The sequence below is a fragment of the Channa argus genome, unplaced genomic scaffold, assembly GCF_033026475.1.
Source record: "Channa argus isolate prfri unplaced genomic scaffold, Channa argus male v1.0 Contig098, whole genome shotgun sequence".
Classification (NCBI taxonomy): Eukaryota; Metazoa; Chordata; class Actinopteri; order Anabantiformes; family Channidae; genus Channa; species Channa argus.
In genome coordinates this window covers 21,652-42,126 of record NW_027125317.1, presented here as the reverse complement: position 1 = coordinate 42,126, position 20,475 = coordinate 21,652, and the positions used below count along the sequence as shown (strand labels likewise).

Sequence of the window (20,475 nt, the reverse complement as noted above, 5' to 3'; positions counted from 1 at the left end):
CGACTGTCTTTTGGATTGTTTATTTCTATCAGGCTAGCTAGCACTTTCTGTGGGAAATGGCTTATTTTGTTTATTATGTTGGCCTTGGTTCGCCCTGAGTTGTAGTGTCATGTTTTGTTTGACACTTTCTTTCGTTTAAAATAAATATCATTCTGTTGGAACATCTCGATACTGGATTTTGGTTTGGGGATCGGAGAGGGAACATGCTAATTTATCTTTGTATGTTGCACCCTGACCCCCTAGACAGGGGCGTAACAGACCAGTACAGTTATAGTACTTTGTACTTTGCCACATTTATCTTCTTCTTAGCAAGTGTCACGCATTCTGCTTCTCCAGCGTTTTTAAGAGCTGTTGATGATGTCAAATGCAGCTTACGGCCACACAGCTCTCTAAGCGTCCGATCTCGTCCGATCTCGGCAGCCAAATAGAGCCGGGCCTGGTTAGTACTTGGTAGGAAGACTGCCTGGGAATACCAGGTGCTGTAAGCTTTTTTTCTTGGGTTTACGGGCAGCACAAGCTGGTGTTACTGCCTATGTATTCATAGAAATTGTTCTATATTTTCATCAAATTTTGTTCTTTCATTGCTGTTTTGCTACTTTATTGGTTTGTCAACCATCGTGCTTCATTACTAGTAGACCATGTTACGGTCCTGGCCATATGTGTTGTTTTTGATTTGTTGTTCTTATAGGTGCCCTGCCTGATTGGCCGGATTGAGGGGCAGTACAGGAAGCTGATTGGTCCATCCTACACTTCCTGGAGTTTTAAAAGTACGGTTCCCAACAGCTAGCGAGGCTCTTTCTGGCAGCAGCACCTGTTTGCTGTTCTTGGTTTCCAAACCTTATTTAGCATTTTTGAATTGTTAGGTTTTGTGCCGTGGTTTTGTTTATAAATTGTATATTTTGTAATTCGTATTAAATCTGTAGGGGTGAACAGCCATTTTCTTTTGATTGTTTTCTCTTGTTTTCACATTAGGGAGTTAGGGTTAGCGACTGTCTTTTGGTTTTTTTATTTCTATCAGGCTAGCTAGCACTTTCTGTGGGAAATGGCTTATTTTGTTTATTATGTTGGCCTTGGTTCGCCCTGAGTTGTAGTGTCATGTTTTGTTTGACACTTTCTTTCGTTTAAAATAAATATCATTCTGTTGGAACATCTCGATCCTGGATTTTGGTTTGGGGATCGGAGAGGGAACATGCTAATTTATCTTTGTATGTTGCACCCTGACCCCCTAGACAGGGGCGTAACAGACCAGTACAGTTATAGTACTTTGTACTTTGCCACATTTATCTTCTTCTTAGCAAGTGTCATGCATTCTGCTTCTCCAGCGTTTTTAAGAGCTGTTGATGATGTCAAATGCAGCTTACGGCCACACCGCTCTCTAAGCGCCCGATCTCGTCCGATCTCGGCAGCCAAATATAGCCGGGCCTGGTTAGTACTTGGTAGGAAGACCGCCTGGGAATACCAGGTGCTGTAAACTTTTTTGCTTGGGTTTACGGGCAGCACAAACTGGTGTTACTGCCTATTTATTCATAGAAATTGTTGTATATTTTCATCAAATTTTGTTCTTTCATTGCTGTTTTGCTACTTTATTGGTTTGTCAACCATCGTGCTTCATTACTAGTAGACCATGTTACGGTCCTGGCCATATGTGTTGTTTTAATTTGTTGTTCTTATAGGTGCCCTGCCTGATTGGCCGGATTGGGGGGCAGTACAGGAAGCTGATTGGTCCATCCTACACTTCCTGGAGTTTTAAAAGTACGGTTCCCAACAGCTAGCGAGGCTCTTTCTGGCAGCAACACCTGTTTGCTGTTCTTGGTTTCCAAACCTTATTTAGCATTTTTGAATTGTTAGGTTTTGTGCCGTGGTTTTGTTTATAAATTGTATATTTTGTAAATAGTATTAAATCTGTAGGGGTGAACAGCCATTTTCTTTGGACTGTTTTCACATTAGGGAGTTAGGGTTAGCGACTGTCTTTTGGATTGTTTATTTCTATCAGGCTAGCTAGCACTTTCTGTGGGAAATGGCTTATTTTGTTTATTATGTTGGCCTTGGTTCGCCCTGAGTTGTAGTGTCATGTTTTGTTTGACACTTTCTTTCGTTTAAAATAAATATCATTCTGTTGGAACATCTCGATACTGGATTTTGGTTTGGGGATCGGAGAGGGAACATGCTAATTTATCTTTGTATGTTGCACCCTGACCCCCTAGACAGGGGCGTAACAGACCAGTACAGTTATAGTACTTTGTACTTTGCCACATTTATCTTCTTCTTAGCAAGTGTCATGCATTCTGCTTCTCCAGCGTTTTTAAGAGCTGTTGATGATGTCAAATGCAGCTTACGGCCACACAGCTCTCTAAGCGCCCGATCTCGTCCGATCTCGGCAGCCAAATAGAGCCGGGCCTGGTTAGTACTTGGTAGGAAGACTGCCTGGGAATACCAGGTGCTGTAAGCTTTTTTTCTTGGGTTTACGGGCAGCACAAGCTGGTGTTACTGCCTATGTATTCATAGAAATTGTTCTATATTTTCATCAAATTTTGTTCTTTCATTGCTGTTTTGCTACTTTATTGGTTTGTCAACCATCGTGCTTCATTACTAGTAGACCATGTTACGGTCCTGGCCATATGTGTTGTTTTTATTTTGTTGTTCTTATAGGTGCCCTGCCTGATTGGCCGGATTGGGGGGCAGTACAGGAAGCTGATTGGTCCATCTTACACTTCCTGGAGTTTTAAAAGTACGGTTCCCAACAGCTAGCGAGGCTCTTTCTGGCAGCAAGACCTTTTTGCTGTTCTTGGTTTCCAAACCTTATTTAGCATTTTTGAATTGTTAGGTTTTGTGCCGTGGTTTTGTTTATAAATTGTATATTTTGTAATTCGTATTAAATCTGTAGGGGTGAACAGCCATTTTCTTTGGACTGTTTTCACATTAGGGAGTTAGGGTTAACGACTGTCTTTTGGATTGTTTATTTCTATCAGGCTAGCTAGCACTTTCTGTGGGAAATGGCTTATTTTGTTTATTATGTTGGCCTTGGTTCGCCCTGAGTTGTAGTGTCATGTTTTGTTTGACACTTTCTTTCGTTTAAAATAAATATCATTCTGTTGGAACATCTCGATACTGGATTTTGGTTTGGGGATCGGAGAGGGAACATGCTAATTTATCTTTGTATGTTGCACCCTGACCCCCTAGACAGGGGCGTAACAGACCAGTACAGTTATAGTACTTTGTACTTTGCCACATTTATCTTCTTCTTAGCAAGTGTCATGCATTCTGCTTCTCCAGCGTTTTTAAGAGCTGTTGATGATGTCAAATGCAGCTTACGGCCACACCGCTCTCTAAGCGCCCGATCTCGACAGCCAAATAGAGCCGGGCCTGGTTAGTACTTGGTAGGAAGACCGCCTGGGAATACCAGGTGCTGTAAACTTTTTTACTTGGGTTTACGGGCAGCAAAAACTGGTGTTACTGCCTATTTATTCATAGAAATTGTTGTATATTTTCATCAAATTTTGTTCTTTCATTGCTGTTTTGCTACTTTATTGGTTTGTCAACCATCGTGCTTCATTACTAGTAGACCATGTTACGGTCCTGGCCATATGTGTTGTTTTTATTTTGTCGTTCTTATAAGTGCCCTGCCTGATTGGCCGGATTGAGGGGCAGTACAGGAAGCTGATTGGTCCATCCTACACTTCCTGGAGTTTTAAAAGTACGGTTCCCAAAAGCTAGCGAGGCTCTTTCTGGCATCAGCACCTGTTTGCTGTTCTTGGTTTCCAAACCTTATTTAGCATTTTTGAATTGTTAGGTTTTGTGCCGTGGTTTTGTTTATAAATTGTATATTTTGTAAATAGTATTAAATCTGTAGGGGTGAACAGCCATTTTCTTTTGATTGTTTTCTCTTTTTTTCACATTAGGGAGTTAGGGTTAGCGACTGTGTTTTGGTTTGTTTATTTCTATCAGGCTAGCTAGCACTTTCTGTGGGAAATGGCTTATTTTGTTTATTATGTTGGCCTTGGTTCGCCCTGAGTTGTAGTGTCATGTTTTGTTTGACACTTTATTTCGTTTAAAATAAATATCATTCTGTTGGAACATCTCGATCCTGGATTTTGGTTTGGGGATCGGAGAGGGAACATGCTCATTTATCTTTGTATGTTGCACCCTGACCCCCTGGACAGGGGCGTAACAGACCAGTACAGTTATAGTACTTTGTACTTTGCCACATTTATCTTCTTCTTAGCAAGTTTCATGCATTCTGCTTCTCCAACGTTTTTAAGAGCTGTTGATGATGTCAAATGCAGCTTACGGCCACACCGCTCTCTAAGCGCCCGATCTCGTCCGATCTCGGCAGCCAAATAGAGCCGGGCCTGGTTAGTACTTTGTAGGAAGACCGCGTGGGAATACCAGGTGCTGTAAGCTTTTTTGCTTGGGTTTACGGGCAGCACAAGCTGGTGTTACTGCCTATTTATTCATAGAAATTGTTCTTTATTTTCATCAAATTTTGTTCTTTCATTACTGTTTTGCTACTTTATTGGTTTGTCAACCATCGTGCTTCATTACTAGTAGACCATGTTACGGTCCTGGCCATATGTGTTGTTTTTGATTTGTTGTTCTTATAGGTGCCCTGCCTGATTGGCCGGATTGAGGGGCAGTACAGGAAGCTGATTGGTCCATCCTACACTTCCTGGAGTTTTAAAAGTACGGTTCCCAACAGCTAGCGAGGCTCTTTCTGGCAGCAGCACCTGTTTGCTGTTCTTGGTTTCCAAACCTTATTTAGCATTTTTGAATTGTTAGGTTTTGTGCCGTGGTTTTGTTTATAAATTGTATATTTTGTAAATAGTATTAAATCTGTAGGGGTGAACAGCCATTTTCTTTTGATTGTTTTCTCTTGTTTTCACATTAGGGAGTTAGGGTTAGCGACTGTCTTTTGGTTTGTTTATTTCTATCAGGCTAGCTAGCACTTTCTGTGGGAAATGGCTTATTTTGTTTATTATGTTGGCCTTGGTTCGCCCTGAGTTGTAGTGTCATGTTTTGTTTGACACTTTCTTTCGTTTAAAATAAATATCATTCTGTTGGAACATCTCGATCCTGGATTTTGGTTTGGGGATCGGAGAGGGAACATGCTAATTTATCTTTGTATGTTGCACCCTGACCCCCTGGACAGGGGCGTAACAGACCAGTACAGTTATAGTACTTTGTACTTTGCCACATTTATCTTCTTCTTAGCAAGTGTCATGCATTCTGCTTCTCCAGCGTTTTTAAGAGCTGTTGATGATGTCAAATGCAGCTTACGGCCACACCGCTCTCTAAGCGCCCGATCTCGTCCGATCTCGGCAGCCAAATAGAGCCGGGCCTGGTTAGTACTTGGTAGGAAGACCGCCTGGGAATACCAGGTGCTGTAAGCTTTTTTGCTTGGGTTTACGGGCAGCACAAGCTGGTGTTACTGCCTATTTATTCATAGAAATTGTGCTATATTTTCATCAAATTTTGTTCTTTCATTGCTGTTTTGCTACTTTATTGGTTTTTCAACCATCGTGCTTCATTACTAGTAGACCATGTTACGGTCCTGGCCATATGTGTTGTTTTTATTTTGTTGTTCTTATAGGTGCCCTGCCTGATTGGCCGGATTGGGGGGCAGTACAGGAAGCTGATTGGTCCATCCTACACTTCCTGGAGTTTTAAAAGTACGGTTCCCAACAGCTAGCGAGGCTCTTTCTGGCAGTAACACCTGTTTGCTGTTCTTGGTTTCCAAACCTTATTTAGCATTTTTGAATTGTTAGGTTTTGTGCCGTGGTTTTGTTTATAAATTGTATATTTTGTAATTCGTATTAAATCTGTAGGGGTGAACAGCCATTTTCTTTTGATTGTTTTCTCTTGTTTTCACATTAGGGAGTTAGGGTTAGCGACTGTCTTTTGGTTTGTTTATTTCTATCAGGCTAGCTAGCACTTTCTGTGGGAAATGGCTTATTTTGTTTATTATGTTGGCCTTGGTTCGCCCTGAGTTGTAGTGTCATGTTTTGTTTGACACTTTCTTTCGTTTAAAATAAATATCATTCTGTTGGAACATCTCGATACTGGATTTTGGTTTGGGGATCGGAGAGGGAACATGCTTATTTATCTTTGTATGTTGCACCCTGACCCCCTAGACAGGGGCATAACAGACCAGTACAGTTATAGTACTTTGTACTTTGCCACATTTATCTTCTTCTTAGCAAGTGTCATGCATTCTGCTTCTCCAGCGTTTTTAAGAGCTGTTGATGATGTCAAATGCAGCTTACGGCCACACCGCTCTCTAAGCGCCCGATCTCGTCCGATCTCGGCAGCCAAATAGAGCCGGGCCTGGTTAGTACTTGGTAGGAAGACCGCGTGGGAATACCAGGTGTTGTAAGCTTTTTTGCTTGGGTTTACGGGCAGCACAAGCTGGTCTTACTGCCTATTTATTCATAGAAATTGTTCTATATTTTTATCAAATTTTGTTCTTTCATTGCTGTTTTGCTACTTTATTGGTTTGTCAACCATCGTGCTTCATTACTAGTAGACCATGTTACGGTCCTGGCCATATGTGTTGTTTTTATTTTCTTGTTCTTATAGGTGCCCTGCCTGATTGGCCGGATTGGGGGGCAGTACAGGAAGCTGATTGGTCCATCCTACACTTCCTGGAGTTTTAAAAGTACGGTTCCCAACAGCTAGCGAGGCTCTTTCTGGCAGCAGCACCTGTTTGCTGTTCTTGGTTTCCAAACCTTATTTAGCATTTTTGAATTGTTAGGTTTTATGCCGTGGTTTTGTTTATAAATTGTATATTTTGTAATTCGTATTAAATCTGTAGGGGTGAACAGCCATTTTCTTTTGATTGTTTTCTCTTGTTTTCACATTAGGGAGTTAGGGTTAGCGACTGTCTTTTGGTTTGTTTATTTCTATCAGGCTAGCTAGCACTTTCTGTGGGAAATGGCTTATTTTGTTTATTATGTTGGCCTTGGTTCGCCCTGAGTTGTAGTGTCATGTTTTGTTTGACACTTTCTTTCGTTTAAAATAAATATCATTCTGTTGGAACATCTCGATACTGGATTTTGGTTTGGGGATCGGAGAGGGAACATGCTAATTTATCTTTGTATGTTGCACCCTGACCCCCTGGACAGGGGCGTAACAGACCAGTACAGTTATAGTAATATCAAATTTCATCAAATTTTGTTCTTTCATTGCTGTTTTGCTACTTTATTGGTTTTTCAACCATCGTGCTTCATTACTAGTAGACCATGTTACGGTCCTGGCCATATGTGTTGTTTTTATTTTCTCGTTCTTATAGGTGCCCTGCCTGATTGGCCGGATTGAGGGGCAGTACAGGAAGCTGATTGGTCCATCCTACACTTCCTGGAGTTTTAAAAGTACGGTTCCCAACAGCTAGCGAGGCTCTTTCTGGCAGCAGCACCTGTTTGCTGTTCTTGGTTTCCAAACCTTATTTAGCATTTTTGAATTGTTAGGTTTTGTGCCGTGGTTTTGTTTATAAATTGTATATTTTGTAATTCGTATTAAATCTGTAGGGGTGAACAGCCATTTTCTTTTGATTGTTTTCTCTTGTTTTCACATTAGGGAGTTAGGGTTAGCGACTGTCTTTTGGTTTGTTTATTTCTATCAGGCTAGCTAGCACTTTCTGTGGGAAATGGCTTATTTTGTTTATTATGTTGGCCTTGGTTCGCCCTGAGTTGTAGTGTCATGTTTTGTTTGACACTTTCTTTCGTTTAAAATAAATATCATTCTGTTGGAACATCTCGATACTGGATTTTGGTTTGGGGATCGGAGAGGGAACATGCTAATTTATCTTTGTATGTTGCACCCTGACCCCCTAGACAGGGGCGTAACAGACCAGTACAGTTATAGTACTTTGTACTTTGCCACATTTATCTTCTTCTTAGCAAGTGTCATGCATTCTGCTTCTCCAGCGTTTTTATGCAGCTTACGGCCACACCGCTCTCTAAGCGCCCGATCTCGGCAGCCAAATAGAGCCGGGCCTGGTTAGTACTTGGTAGGAAGACTGCCTGGGAATAAAAGGTGCTGTAAGCTTTTTTGCTTGGGTTTACGGGCAGCACAAGCTGGTGTTACTGCCTATTTATTCATAGAAATTGTTCTATATTTTCATCAAATTTTGTTCTTTCATTGCTGTTTTGCTACATTATTGGTTTGTCAACCATCGTGCTTCATTACTAGTAGACCATGTTACGGTCCTGGCCATATGTGTTGTTTTTATTTTGTTGTTCTTATAGGTGCCCTGCCTGATTGGCCGGATTGGGGGGCAGTACAGGAAGCTGATTGGTCCATCCTACACTTCCTGGAGTTTTAAAAGTACGGTTCCCAACAGCTAGCGAGGCTCTTTCTGGCAGCAGCACCTGTTTGCTGTTCTTGGTTTCCAAACCTTATTTAGCATTTTTGAATTGTTAGGTTTTGTGCCGTGGTTTTGTTTATAAATTGTATATTTTTGTAAATAGTATTAAATCTGTAGGGGTGAACAGCCATTTTCTTTTGATTGTTTTCTCTTGTTTTCACATTAGGGAGTTAGGGTTAGCGACTGTCTTTTGGTTTGTTTATTTCTATCAGGCTAGCTAGCACTTTCTGTGGGAAATGGCTTATTTTGTTTATTATGTTGGCCTTGGTTCGCCCTGAGTTGTAGTGTCATGTTTTGTTTGACACTTTCTTTCGTTTAAAATAAATATCATTCTGTTGGAACATCTCGATCCTGGATTTTGGTTTGGGGATTGGAGAGGGAACATGCTAATTTATCTTTGTATGTTGCACTCTGACCCCCTGGACAGGGGCGTAACAGACCAGTACAGTTATAGTACTTTGTACTTTGCCACATTTATCTTCTTCTTAGCAAGTTTCATGCATTCTGCTTCTCCAACGTTTTTAAGAGCTGTTGATGATGTCAAATGCAGCTTACGGCCACACCGCTCTCTAAGCGCCCGATCTCGGCAGCCAAATAGAGCCGGGCCTGGTTAGTACTTGGTAGGAAGACCGCCTGGGAATACCAGGTGCTGTAAACTTTTTTGCTTGGGTTTACAGGCAGCACAAGCTTGTGTTACTGCCTATTTATTCATAGAAATTGTTGTATATTTTCATCAAATTTTGTTCTTTCATTACTGTTTTGCTACTTTATTGGTTTGTCAACCATCGTGCTTCATTACTAGTAGACCATGTTACGGTCCTGGCCATATGTGTTGTTTTTGATTTGTTGTTCTTATAGGTGCCCTGCCTGATTGGCCGGATTGAGGGGCAGTACAGGAAGCTGATTGGTCCATCCTACACTTCCTGGATTTTTAAAAGTACGGTTCCCAACAGCTAGCGAGGCTCTTTCTGGCAGCAGCACCTGTTTGCTGTTCTTGGTTTCCAAACCTTATTTAGCATTTTTGAATTGTTAGGTTTTGTGCCGTGGTTTTGTTTATAAATTGTATATTTTGTAAATAGTATTAAATCTGTAGGGGTGAACAGCCATTTTCTTTGGACTGTTTTCACATTAGGGAGTTAGGGTTAGCGACTGTCTTTTGGATTGTTTATTTCTATCAGGCTAGATAGCACTTTCTGTGGGAAATGGCTTATTTTGTTTATTATGTTGGCCTTGGTTCGCCCTGAGTTGTAGTGTCATGTTTTGTTTGACACTTTCTTTCGTTTAAAATAAATATCATTCTGTTGGAACATCTCGATACTGGAGTTTGGTTTGGGGATCGGAGAGGGAACATGCTAATTTATCTTTGTATGTTGCACCCTGAGCCCCTGGACAGGGGCGTAACAGACCAGTACAGTTTTAGTACTTTGTACTTTGCCACATTTATCTTCTTCTTAGCAAGTGTCATGCATTCTGCTTCTCCAGCGTTTTTAAGAGCTGTTGATGATGTCAAATGCAGCTTACGGCCACACCGCTCTCTAAGCGCCCGATCTCGTCCGATCTCGGCAGCCAAATAGAGCCGGGCCTGGTTAGTACTTGGTAGGAAGACCGCCTGGGAATACAAGGTGCTGTAAGCTTTTTTGCTTGGGTTTACGGGCAGCACAAGCTGGTGTTACTGCCTATTTATTCATAGAAATTGTTCTATATTTTCATCAAATTTTGTTCTTTCATTGCTGTTTTGCTACTTTATTGGTTTTCTCAACCATCGTGCTTCATTACTAGTAGACCATGTTAAATAAATTGTATATTTTGTAAATAGTATTAAATCTGTAGGGGTGAACTGCCATTTTCTTGGACTGTTTTCACATTAGGGAGTAAGGGTTAGCGACTGTCTTTTGGTTTGTTTATTTCTATCAGGCTAGCTAGCACTTTCTGTGGGAAATGGCTTATTTTGTTTATTATGTTGGCCTTGGTTCGCCCTGAGTTGTAGTGTCATGTTTTGTTTGACACTTTCTTTCGTTTAAAATAAATATCATTCTGTTGGAACATCTCGACCCTGGATTTTGGTTTGGGGATCGGAGAGGGAACATGCTAATTTATCTTTGTATGTTGCACCCTGACCCCCTAGACAGGGGCGTAACAGACCAGTACAAGTATAGTACTTTGTACTTTGCCACATTTATCTTCTTCTTAGCAAGTGTCATGCATTCTGCTTCTCCAGCGTTTTTAAGAGCTGTTGATGATGTCAAATGCAGCTTACAGCCACACCGGTCTCTAAGCGCCCGATCTCGTCCGATCTCGGCAGCCAAATAGAGCCGGGCCTGGTTAGTACTTGGTCGGAAGACCGCGTGGGAATACCAGGTGCTGTAAGCTTTTTTGCTTGGGTTTACGGGCAGCACAAGCTGGTGTTACTGCCTATTTATTCATAGAAATTGTTCTATATTTTCATCAAATTTTGTTCTTTCATTACTGTTTTGCTACTTTATTGGTTTGTCAACCATCGTGCTTCATTACTAGTAGACCATGTTACGGTCCTGGCCTTATGTGTTGTTTTTATTTTTTTGTTCTTATAGGTGCCCTGCCTGATTGGCCGGATTGGGGGGCAGTACAGGAAGCTGATTGGTCCATCCTACACTTCCTGGAGTTTTAAAAGTACGGTTCCCAACAGCTAGCAAGGCTCTTTCTGGCAGCAGCACCTGTTTGCTGTTCTTGGTTTCCAAACCTTATTTAGCATTTTTGAATTGTTAGGTTTTGTGCCGTGGTTTTGTTTATAAATTGTATATTTTGTAAATAGTATTAAATCTTTAGGGGTGAACAGCCATTTTCTTTTGATTGTTTTCTCTTGTTTTCACATTAGGAAGTTAGGGTTAGCGACTGTCTTTTGGTTTGTTTATTTCTATCAGGCTAGCTAGCACTTTCTGTGGGAAATGGCTTATTTTGTTTATTATGTTGGCCTTGGTTCGCCCTGAGTTGTAGTGTCATGTTTTGTTTGACACTTTCTTTCGTTTAAAATAAATATCATTCTGTTGGAACATCTCGATACTGGAGTTTGGTTTGGGGATCGGAGAGGGAACATGCTAATTTATCTTTGTATGTTGCACCCTGACCCCCTGGACAGGGGCGTAACAGACCAGTACAGTTATAGTACTTTGTACTTTGCCACATTTATCTTCTTCTTAGCAAGTGTCATGCATTCTGCTTCTCCAGCGTTTTTAAGAGCTGTTGATGATGTCAAATGCAGCTTACGGCCACACCGCTCTCTAAGCGCCCGATCTCGTCCGATCTCGGCAGCCAAATAGAGCCGGGCCTGGTTAGTACTTGGTAGGAAGACCGCCTGGGAATACCAGGTGCTGTAAGCTTTTTTGCTTGGGTTTACGGGCAGCACAAGCTGGTGTTACTGCCTATTTATTCATAGAAATTGTTCTATATTTTCATCAAATTTTGTTCTTTCATTGCTGTTTTGCTACTTTATTGGTTTCTCAACCATCGTGCTTCATTACTAGTAGACCATGTTAAATAAATTGTATATTTTGTAAATAGTATTAAATCTGTAGGGGTGAACTGCCATTTTCTTGGACTGTTTTCACATTAGGGAGTAAGGGTTAGCGACTGTCTTTTGGTTTGTTTATTTCTATCAGGCTAGCTAGCACTTTCTATGGGAAATGGCTTATTTTGTTTATTATGTTGGCCTTGGTTCGCCCTGAGTTGTAGTGTCATGTTTTGTTTGACACTTTCTTTCGTTTAAAATAAATATCATTCTGTTGGAACATCTCGATCCTGGATTTTGGTTTGGGGATCGGAGAGGGAACATGCTAATTTATCTTTGTATGTTGCACCCTGACCCCCTGGACAGGGGCGTAACAGACCAGTACAGTTATAGTACTTTGTACTTTGCCACATTTATCTTCTTCTTAGCAAGTTTCATGCATTCTGCTTCTCCAACGTTTTTAAGAGCTGTTGATGATGTCAAATGCAGCTTACGGCCACACCGCTCTCTAAGCGCCCGATCTCGGCAGCCAAATAGAGCCGGGCCTGGTTAGTACTTGGTAGGAAGACCGCCTGGGAATACCAGGTGCTGTAAACTTTTTTGCTTGGGTTTACGGACAGCACAAGCTGGTGTTACTGCCTATTTATTCATAGAAATTGTTCTATATTTTCATCACATTTTGTTCTTTCATTGCTGTTTTGCTGCTTTATTGGTTTGTCAACCATCGTGCTTCTTTACTACTAGACCGGTACCGTTTTAGTACTTTGCCACATTTATCTTCTTCTTAGCGAGTGTCATGCATTCTGCTTCTCCAGCGTTTTTAGGAGCTGTTGATGATATCAAATGCAGCTTACGGCCACACTGCTCTCGAAGCGCCCGATCTCGTCCGATCTCGGCAGCCAAATAGGGCCGGGCCTTGTTAGTACTTGGTAGGAAGACCGCCTGGGAATACCAGGTGCTGTAAGCTTTTTTGCTTGGGTTTACGGGCAGCACAAGCTGGTGTTACTGCCTATTTATTCATAGAAATTGTTCTATATTTTCATCAAATTTTGTTCTTTCATTGCGGTTTTGCTACTTTATTGGTTTGTCAACCATCGTGCTTCATTACTAGTAGACCATGTTACGGTCCTGGCCATATGTGTTGTTTTTATTTTGTTGTTCTTATAGGTGCCCTGCCTGATTGGCCGGATTGGGGGGCAGTACAGGAAGCTGATTGGTCCATCCTACACTTCCTGGAGTTTTAAAAGTACGGTTCCCAACAGCTAGCGAGGCTCTTTCTGGCATCAGCACCTGTTTGCTGTTCTTGGTTTACCAAACCTTATTTAGCATTTTTGAATTGTTAGGTTTTGTGCCGTGGTTTTGTTTATAAATTGTATATTTTGTAAATAGTATTAAATCTGTAGGGGTGAACTGCCATTTTCTTTGGACTGTTTTCACATTAGGGAGTTAGGGTTAGCGACTGTCTTTTGGTTTGTTTATTTCTATCAGGCTAGCTAGCACTTTCTGTGGGAAATGGCTTATTTTGTTTATTATGTTGGCCTTGGTTCGCCCTGAGTTGTAGTGTCATGTTTTGTTTGACACTTTCTTTCTTTTAAAATAAATATCATTCTGTTGGAACATCTCGATCCTGGATTTTGGTTTGGGGATCGGAGAGGGAACATGCTAATTTATCTTTGTATGTTGCACCCTGAGCCCCTAGATATGGGCGTTACCGACCAGTACAGTTATAGTACTTTGTACTTTGCCACATTTATCTTCTTCTTAGCAAGTGTCATGCATTCTGCTTCTCCAGCGTTTTTAAGAGCTGTTGATGATGTCAAATGCAGCTTACGGCCACACCGCTCTCTGAGCGCCCGATCTCGTCCGATCTCGGCAGCCAAATAGGGCCGGGCCTGGTTAGTACTTGGTAGGAAGACCGCCTGGGAATACCAGGTGCTGTAAGCCTTTTTGCTTGGGTTTACGGGCAGCACAAGCTGGTGTTACTGCCTATTTATTCATAGAAATTGTTCTATATTTTCATCAAATTTTGTTCTTTCATTGCTGTTTTGCTACTTTATTGGTTTGCCAACCATCGTGCTTCATTACTAGTAGACCATGTTACGGTCCTGGCCATATGTGTTGTTTTTATTTTCTTGTTCTTATAGGTGCCCTGCCTGATTGGCCGGATTTGGGGGCAGTACAGGAAGCTGATTGGTCCATCCTACACTTCCTGGAGTTTTAAAAGTACGGTTCCCAACAGCTAGCGAGGCTCTTTCTGGCATCAGCACCTGTTTGCTGTTCTTGGTTTCCAAATCTTATTTAGCATTTTTGAATTGTTAGGTTTTGTGCCGTGGTTTTGTTTATAAATTGTATATTTTGTAAATAGTATTAAATCTGTAGGGGTGGACTGCCATTTTCTTTTGATTGTTTTCTCTTGTTTTCACATTAGGGAGTTAGGGTTAGCGACTGTCTTTTGGTTTGTTTATTTCTATCAGGCTAGCTAGCGCTTTCTGTGGGAAATGGCTTATTTTGTTTATTATGTTGGCCTTGGTTCGCCCTGAGTTGTAGTGTCATGTTTTGTTTGACACTTTCTTTCGTTTAAAATAAATATCATTCTGTTGGAACATCTCGATCCTGGATTTTGGTTTGGGGATCGGAGAGGGAACATGCTAATTTATCTTTGTATGTTGCACCCTGAGCCCCTAGACAGGGGCGTAACAGACCAGTACAGTTATAGTACTTTGTACTTTGCCACATTTATCTTCTTCTTAGCAAGTGTCATGCATTCTGCTTCTCCAGCGTTTTTAAGAGCTGTTGATGATGTCAAATGCAGCTTACGGCCACACCGCTCTTTAACCGCCCGATCTCGTCCGATCTCGGCAGCCAAATAGGGCCGGGCCTGGTTAGTACTTGGTAGGAAGACCGCCTGGGAATACCAGGTGCTGTAAGCCTTTTTGCTTGGGTTTACGGGCAGCACAAGCTGGTGTTACTGCCTATTTATTCATAGAAATTGTTATATATTTTCATCAAATTTTGTTCTTTCATTGCTGTTTTGCTACTTTATTGGTTTGCCAACCATCGTGCTTCATTACTAGTAGACCATGTTACGGTCCTGGCCATATGTGTTGTTTTTTTTTTCTTGTTCTTATAGGTGCCCTGCCTGATTGGCCGGATTTGGGGGAAGTACAGGAAGCTGATTGGTCCATCCTACACTTCCTGGAGTTTTAAAAGTACGGTTCCCAACAGCTAGCGAGGCTCTTTCTGGCATCAGCACCTGTTTGCTGTTCTTGGTTTCCAAACCTTATTTAGCATTTTTGAATTGTTAGGTTTTTTTGCCGTGGTTTTGTTTATAAATTGTATATTTTGTAAATAGTATTAAATCTGTAGGGGTGAACTGCCATTTTCTTTGGACTGTTTTCACATTAGGGAGTTAGGGTTAGCGACTGTCTTTTGGTTTGTTTATTTCTATCAGGCTAGCTAGCGCTTTCTGTGGGAAATGGCTTATTTTGTTTATTATGTTGGCCTTGGTTCGCCCTGAGTTGTAGTGTCATGTTTTGTTTGACACTTTCTTTCGTTTAAAATAAATATCATTCTGTTGGAACATCTCAATCCTGGATTTTGGTTTGAGGATCGGAGAGGGAACATGCAAATTTATCTTTGTATGTTTCACCCTGACCCCCTAGAAAGGGGCGTAACAGACCAGTACAGTTATAGTACTTTGTACTTTGCCACATTTATCTTCTTCTTAGCAAGTGTCATGCATTCTGCTTCTCCAGCGTTTTTAAGAGCTGTTGATGATGTCAAATGCAGCTTACGGCCACACCGCTCTCTAAGCGCCCGATCTCGTCCGATCTCGGCAGCCAAATAGACCCGGGCCTGGTTAGTACTTGGTAGGAAGACCGCCTGGGAATACCAGGTGCTGTAAGCTTTTTTGCTTGGGTTTACGGGCAGCACAAGCTGGTGTTACTGCCTATTTATTCATAGAAATTGTTCTATATTTTCATCAAATTTTGTTCTTTCATTGCTGTTTTGCTACTTTATTGGTTTGCCAACCATCGTGCTTCATTACTAGTAGACCATGTTACGGTCCTGGCCATATGTGTTGTTTTTATTTTCTTGTTCTTATAGGTGCCCTGCCTGATTGGCCGGATTGGGGGGCAGTACAGGAAGCTGATTGGTCCATCCTACACTTACTGGAGTTTTAAAAGTACGGTTCCCAACAGCTAGCGAGGCTCTTTCTGGCATCAGCACCTGTTTGCTGTTCTTGGTTTCTAAACCTTATTCAGCATTTTTGAATTGTTAGGTTTTGTGCCGTGGTTTTGTTTATAAATTGTATATTTTGTAAATAGTATTAAATCTGTAGGGGTGAACTGCCATTTTCTTTGGACTGTTTTCACATTAGGGAGTTAGGGTTAGCGACTGTCTTTTGGTTTGTTTATTTCTATCAGGCTAGCTAGCACTTTTTGTGGGAAATGGCTTATTTTGTTTATTATGTTGGCCTTGGTTCGCCCTGAGTTGTAGTGTCATGTTTTGTTTGACACTTTCTTTCGTTTAAAATAAATATCATTCTGTTGGAACATCTCGATCCTGGATTTTGGTTTGGGGATCGGAGAGGGAACATGCTAATTTATCTTTGTATGTTGCACCCTGACCCCCTGGACAGGGGCGTAACAGACCAGTACAGTTATAGTACTTTGTACTTTGCCACATTTATCTTCTTCTTAGCAAGTTTCATGCATTCTGCTTCTCCAACGTTTTTATGCAGCTTACGGCCACACCGCTCTCTAAGCGCCCGATCTCGGCAGCCAAATAGAGCCGGGCCTGGTTAGTACTTGGTAGGAAGACTGCCTGGGAATAAAAGGTGCTGTAAGCTTTTTTGCTTGGGTTTACGGGCAGCACAAGCTGGTGTTACTGCCTATTTATTCATAGAAATTGTTCTATATTTTCATCAAATTTTGTTCTTTCATTGCTGTTTTGCTACATTATTGGTTTGTCAACCATCGTGCTTCATTACTAGTAGACCATGTTACGGTCCTGGCCATATGTGTTGTTTTTATTTTGTTGTTCTTATAGGTGCCCTGCCTGATTGGCCGGATTGAGGGGCAGTACAGGAAGCTGATTGGTCCATCCTACACTTCCTGGAGTTTTAAAAGTACAGTTCCCAACAGCTAGCGAGGCTCTTTCTGGCAGCAGCACCTGTTTGCTGTTCTTGGTTTCCAAACCTTATTTAGCATTTTTGAATTGTTAGGTTTTGTGCCGTGGTTTTGTTTATAAATTGTATATTTTTGTAAATAGTATTAAATCTGTAGGGGTGAACAGCCATTTTCTTTTGATTGTTTTCTCTTGTTTTCACATTAGGGAGTTAGGGTTAGCGACTGTCTTTTGGTTTGTTTATTTCTATCAGGCTAGCTAGCACTTTCTGTGGGAAATGGCTTATTTTGTTTATTATGTTGGCCTTGGTTCGCCCTGAGTTGTAGTGTCATGTTTTGTTTGACACTTTCTTTCGTTTAAAATAAATATCATTCTGTTGGAACATCTCGATCCTGGATTTTGGTTTGGGGATTGGAGAGGGAACATGCTAATTTATCTTTGTATGTTGCACCCTGACCCCCTGGACAGGGGCGTAACAGACCAGTACAGTTATAGTACTTTGTACTTTGCCACATTTATCTTCTTCTTAGCAAGTTTCATGCATTCTGCTTCTCCAACGTTTTTAAGAGCTGTTGATGATGTCAAATGCAGCTTACGGCCACACCGCTCTCTAAGCGCCCGATCTCGTCCGATCTCGGCAGCCAAATAGAGCCGGGCCTGGTTAGTACTTGGTAGGAAGACCGCCTGGGAATACCAGGTGCTGTAAGCTTTTTTGCTTGGGTTTACGGGCAGCACAAGCTGGTGTTACTGCATATTTATTCATAGAAATTGTTCTATATTTTCATCAAATTTTGTTCTTTCATTGCTGTTTTGCTACTTTATTGGTTTGTCAACCATCGTGCTTCATTACTAGTAGACCATGTTACGGTCCTGGCCATATGTGTTGTTTTTATTTTGTTGTTCTTATAGGTGCCCTGCCTGATTGGCCGGATTGGGGGGCAGTACAGGAAGCTGATTGGTCCATCCTACACTTCCTGGAGTTTTAAAAGTACGGTTCCCAACAGCTAGCGAGGCTCTTTCTGGCAGCAGCACCTGTTTGCTGTTTTTGGTTCCCAAACCTGGTTGCAGACAGAGGTGTGGTTTCTCTCTAGAGCGAGCAGTGACGGACCCGCGCATGAGCCTGTTTTGGCGGGCTTTTTCAGTTTGCTTGTGTTTTTTGTCGTAATTTAACTAAATAGTATAGAGATTTCGATTTTGTTTATGTTACTAATCCCCCCGGCGGATTTGCTCCGTTCGGGGGCGCTTTCATTTTGCCTTTTTCTTTTTTATTTTATTTTGGTTTTGTTTTTTTGCCGAGTGTTACTCGATTCGCCAAGCTACGTAAAATGGAGAATGGCGGAGAAAGACGAGGTAAATTGACGGAGGACGCTGTGAAAATTGTGGCTCCTACCATGAGATGTCGGGGGGAAACGGCAATGCCAGCCGAAATAGAGTACGGAGCGGGAGGAAGCAAACGCCAGGCCGTGGAGCAGGGAGAGAAGAGAAATGGCGGGCAAGTTCCGGGCTTGTCAATGCAGAGGATTACTTCAGCAAAGAGGACGGGGAAAGGAGTGGATTTGGTCGGAGAGCAGCGGCAGAATAGGTTGGAGATTGATGGCATTTGTGTGGATGGAAAACATCAGGAGGAACGGGCGAGGATGCAGACGGAGATGAGCGGAAGACGGGAGACAATGAGAGAAAAAAGGTACGAAAAAGATTTGACTGTATTGGCAGAGGTGGTTGGTGAAGAGAAGGTGAAAACGATGGAACTGTTACGAGCAATACGTGATGTGTGTGGAGGCATAGTTGCGCTGCGTGAGACCGGATCGAATAAATATGAGGTGACGGTAAAAAGTGAAGCTGGAAAGAAAAGGCTACTGGATGGATTTAAAGTTGGTAAAGCGGTGGTAATGGTAAAAACATTAGCAATTGATGAACTGGTGGTGTCTTTTTTGAATTTGCCGGCGTATATAACGGACGAGGAAATTATGGAAAAACTGGACGTGTGGGGAGTGAGAGCGATCTCGCCTATTAAAAGGAGGATGTGGCCCGGGACTGATGTGGCGGACGGTACAAGATATATGAAGGTAAAGTTTAATGAAACTGTGCAGTCACTGCCCTACTCAGCGAAATTCATGACAGCTAATGGTCCGGAGTATTTTAGAGTAATTCACAATAATCAAGTGAAAGTTTGTCGGATGTGCTTACAGCCGGGACACATCGTGAGGGACTGTCCGGATTTCACCTGTTTTAAATGTAATAAACAGGGACATTATGCACGTGAGTGTGATGCCAGGATGCACAGATGTATGGAATGTCATAGCTCCACAGAGGAATGTCAATGTAAAAATATAGATGAAGGGAATGGGGAGGGTAGCAGGGAATCCATCTCCGAGGATGACAGGAGTGAGGTTAGACCTGTAGAGGAGCCAGAGCTGAATATGGGCAGCGAGAGTGAACAGGAGGATGAGGTGGTGTTGGAGACGCAGGGCGGTGACCTGCCTGTGCGGGAGGAACATGGGAGTGAAAGAGAGGATGTGTTGGGATCTAGTATGGATCAAGTGCTGGCAGAGTGGAGCGGGGATAGGGCGGGTCACCCTGAAGGGGGTTGGCTGACCCCATCTTGGCTCGCTTCACAGAAGGTCCCCTCTCATAATGGAATACCACCCGCCCCTAGAGAGGAAGACTCGGATGCTGCCCTGCTGGCTCCCCAGGCTGACAGTATAGAGTCAGATTCGGAGATGGATGTTCAGCAGATAAAGCAGGTTAGAAAACGTCCACAGCAAGAGAAATCAGGGAGGAGTGAGGGAGGGAATAGAGGCAAAGGGAAAAAACAGCTTAGGAAATGACCTTTTTAATCGGTGTTTACTTGATAATGCTGCTTCAATCGCAAAATTTAAACGGGTTAACAAATATTGGGAAAATAGAGCAACTCTGTGGAGAAATGGCATGCGACATCTTGTGTGTCCAGGAATGTAGGTGGTCCATGGACAAAATAGACACTATAAAATCTTTTTGGAGAGGGGAGCTCTTTTACTCCCTCTCCTCAAACAAAACTGCTGGAGTGGCAATTTTTGTAAAGCCGGGTGTGTGTGAGAGTATTGTGGAGATTTTTAAGGATGGACAGGGTAGACTAATTGTTATTGATATAATACATTATAATAAAAAATATAGAATTCTGAATTTGTACGGTCCGAACAGTGAACCTGAAAGGAGAGGTTTCTTTGAGCGCTGCAAAAGGTGGACAGATGATCGCTCGGTAGTGATAGGAGATTGGAATGTTGCTCTGACTAAGGCGGACGTAGGAGTTAATAATAAATTTAAACAAGACATTAGTAGATCGGCTGTTTTTGTATGGATGGATGAGTGTGATTTGATAGATGCGTGGAGAGTGCTGAACCCCGGCACCCGGGCGTATTCGCGCAGGCAAGTGGTATTGGGCAGGCTAAAGCAATCCAGGATTGACCTGTGTTTGTTGGCGTCGAGTTTGGTGCAAGAATTAAATGAGTGTAAATATTGTTTT

At 42.1% G+C, this 20,475-nt stretch overlaps 16 pseudogenes; all 16 read left to right on the top strand.

The window, feature by feature from the left end:
- Positions 1–369: 369 nt before the first annotated feature.
- LOC137121128 (5S ribosomal RNA) lies at positions 370–488 on the top strand (annotated as a pseudogene).
- Positions 489–1,355: 867 nt separating this feature from the next.
- On the top strand, positions 1,356–1,474 carry LOC137121107 (5S ribosomal RNA; annotated as a pseudogene).
- An 856-nt stretch (positions 1,475–2,330) lies between these two features.
- LOC137121114 (5S ribosomal RNA) lies at positions 2,331–2,449 on the top strand (annotated as a pseudogene).
- Positions 2,450–4,282: 1,833 nt separating this feature from the next.
- LOC137121165 (5S ribosomal RNA) lies at positions 4,283–4,401 on the top strand (annotated as a pseudogene).
- Positions 4,402–5,268: 867 nt separating this feature from the next.
- LOC137121184 (5S ribosomal RNA) lies at positions 5,269–5,387 on the top strand (annotated as a pseudogene).
- An 867-nt stretch (positions 5,388–6,254) lies between these two features.
- On the top strand, positions 6,255–6,373 carry LOC137121174 (5S ribosomal RNA; annotated as a pseudogene).
- Positions 6,374–8,908: 2,535 nt separating this feature from the next.
- LOC137121142 (5S ribosomal RNA) lies at positions 8,909–9,017 on the top strand (annotated as a pseudogene).
- Positions 9,018–9,874: 857 nt separating this feature from the next.
- On the top strand, positions 9,875–9,993 carry LOC137121186 (5S ribosomal RNA; annotated as a pseudogene).
- Positions 9,994–10,610: 617 nt separating this feature from the next.
- LOC137121188 (5S ribosomal RNA) lies at positions 10,611–10,729 on the top strand (annotated as a pseudogene).
- An 867-nt stretch (positions 10,730–11,596) lies between these two features.
- LOC137121173 (5S ribosomal RNA) lies at positions 11,597–11,715 on the top strand (annotated as a pseudogene).
- A 616-nt stretch (positions 11,716–12,331) lies between these two features.
- On the top strand, positions 12,332–12,440 carry LOC137121141 (5S ribosomal RNA; annotated as a pseudogene).
- Positions 12,441–12,691: 251 nt separating this feature from the next.
- LOC137121113 (5S ribosomal RNA) lies at positions 12,692–12,810 on the top strand (annotated as a pseudogene).
- An 858-nt stretch (positions 12,811–13,668) lies between these two features.
- LOC137121171 (5S ribosomal RNA) lies at positions 13,669–13,787 on the top strand (annotated as a pseudogene).
- Positions 13,788–14,654: 867 nt separating this feature from the next.
- On the top strand, positions 14,655–14,773 carry LOC137121168 (5S ribosomal RNA; annotated as a pseudogene).
- An 858-nt stretch (positions 14,774–15,631) lies between these two features.
- LOC137121180 (5S ribosomal RNA) lies at positions 15,632–15,750 on the top strand (annotated as a pseudogene).
- A 1,813-nt stretch (positions 15,751–17,563) lies between these two features.
- Positions 17,564–17,682, top strand: LOC137121162 (5S ribosomal RNA; annotated as a pseudogene).
- Positions 17,683–20,475: the final 2,793 nt, after the last annotated feature.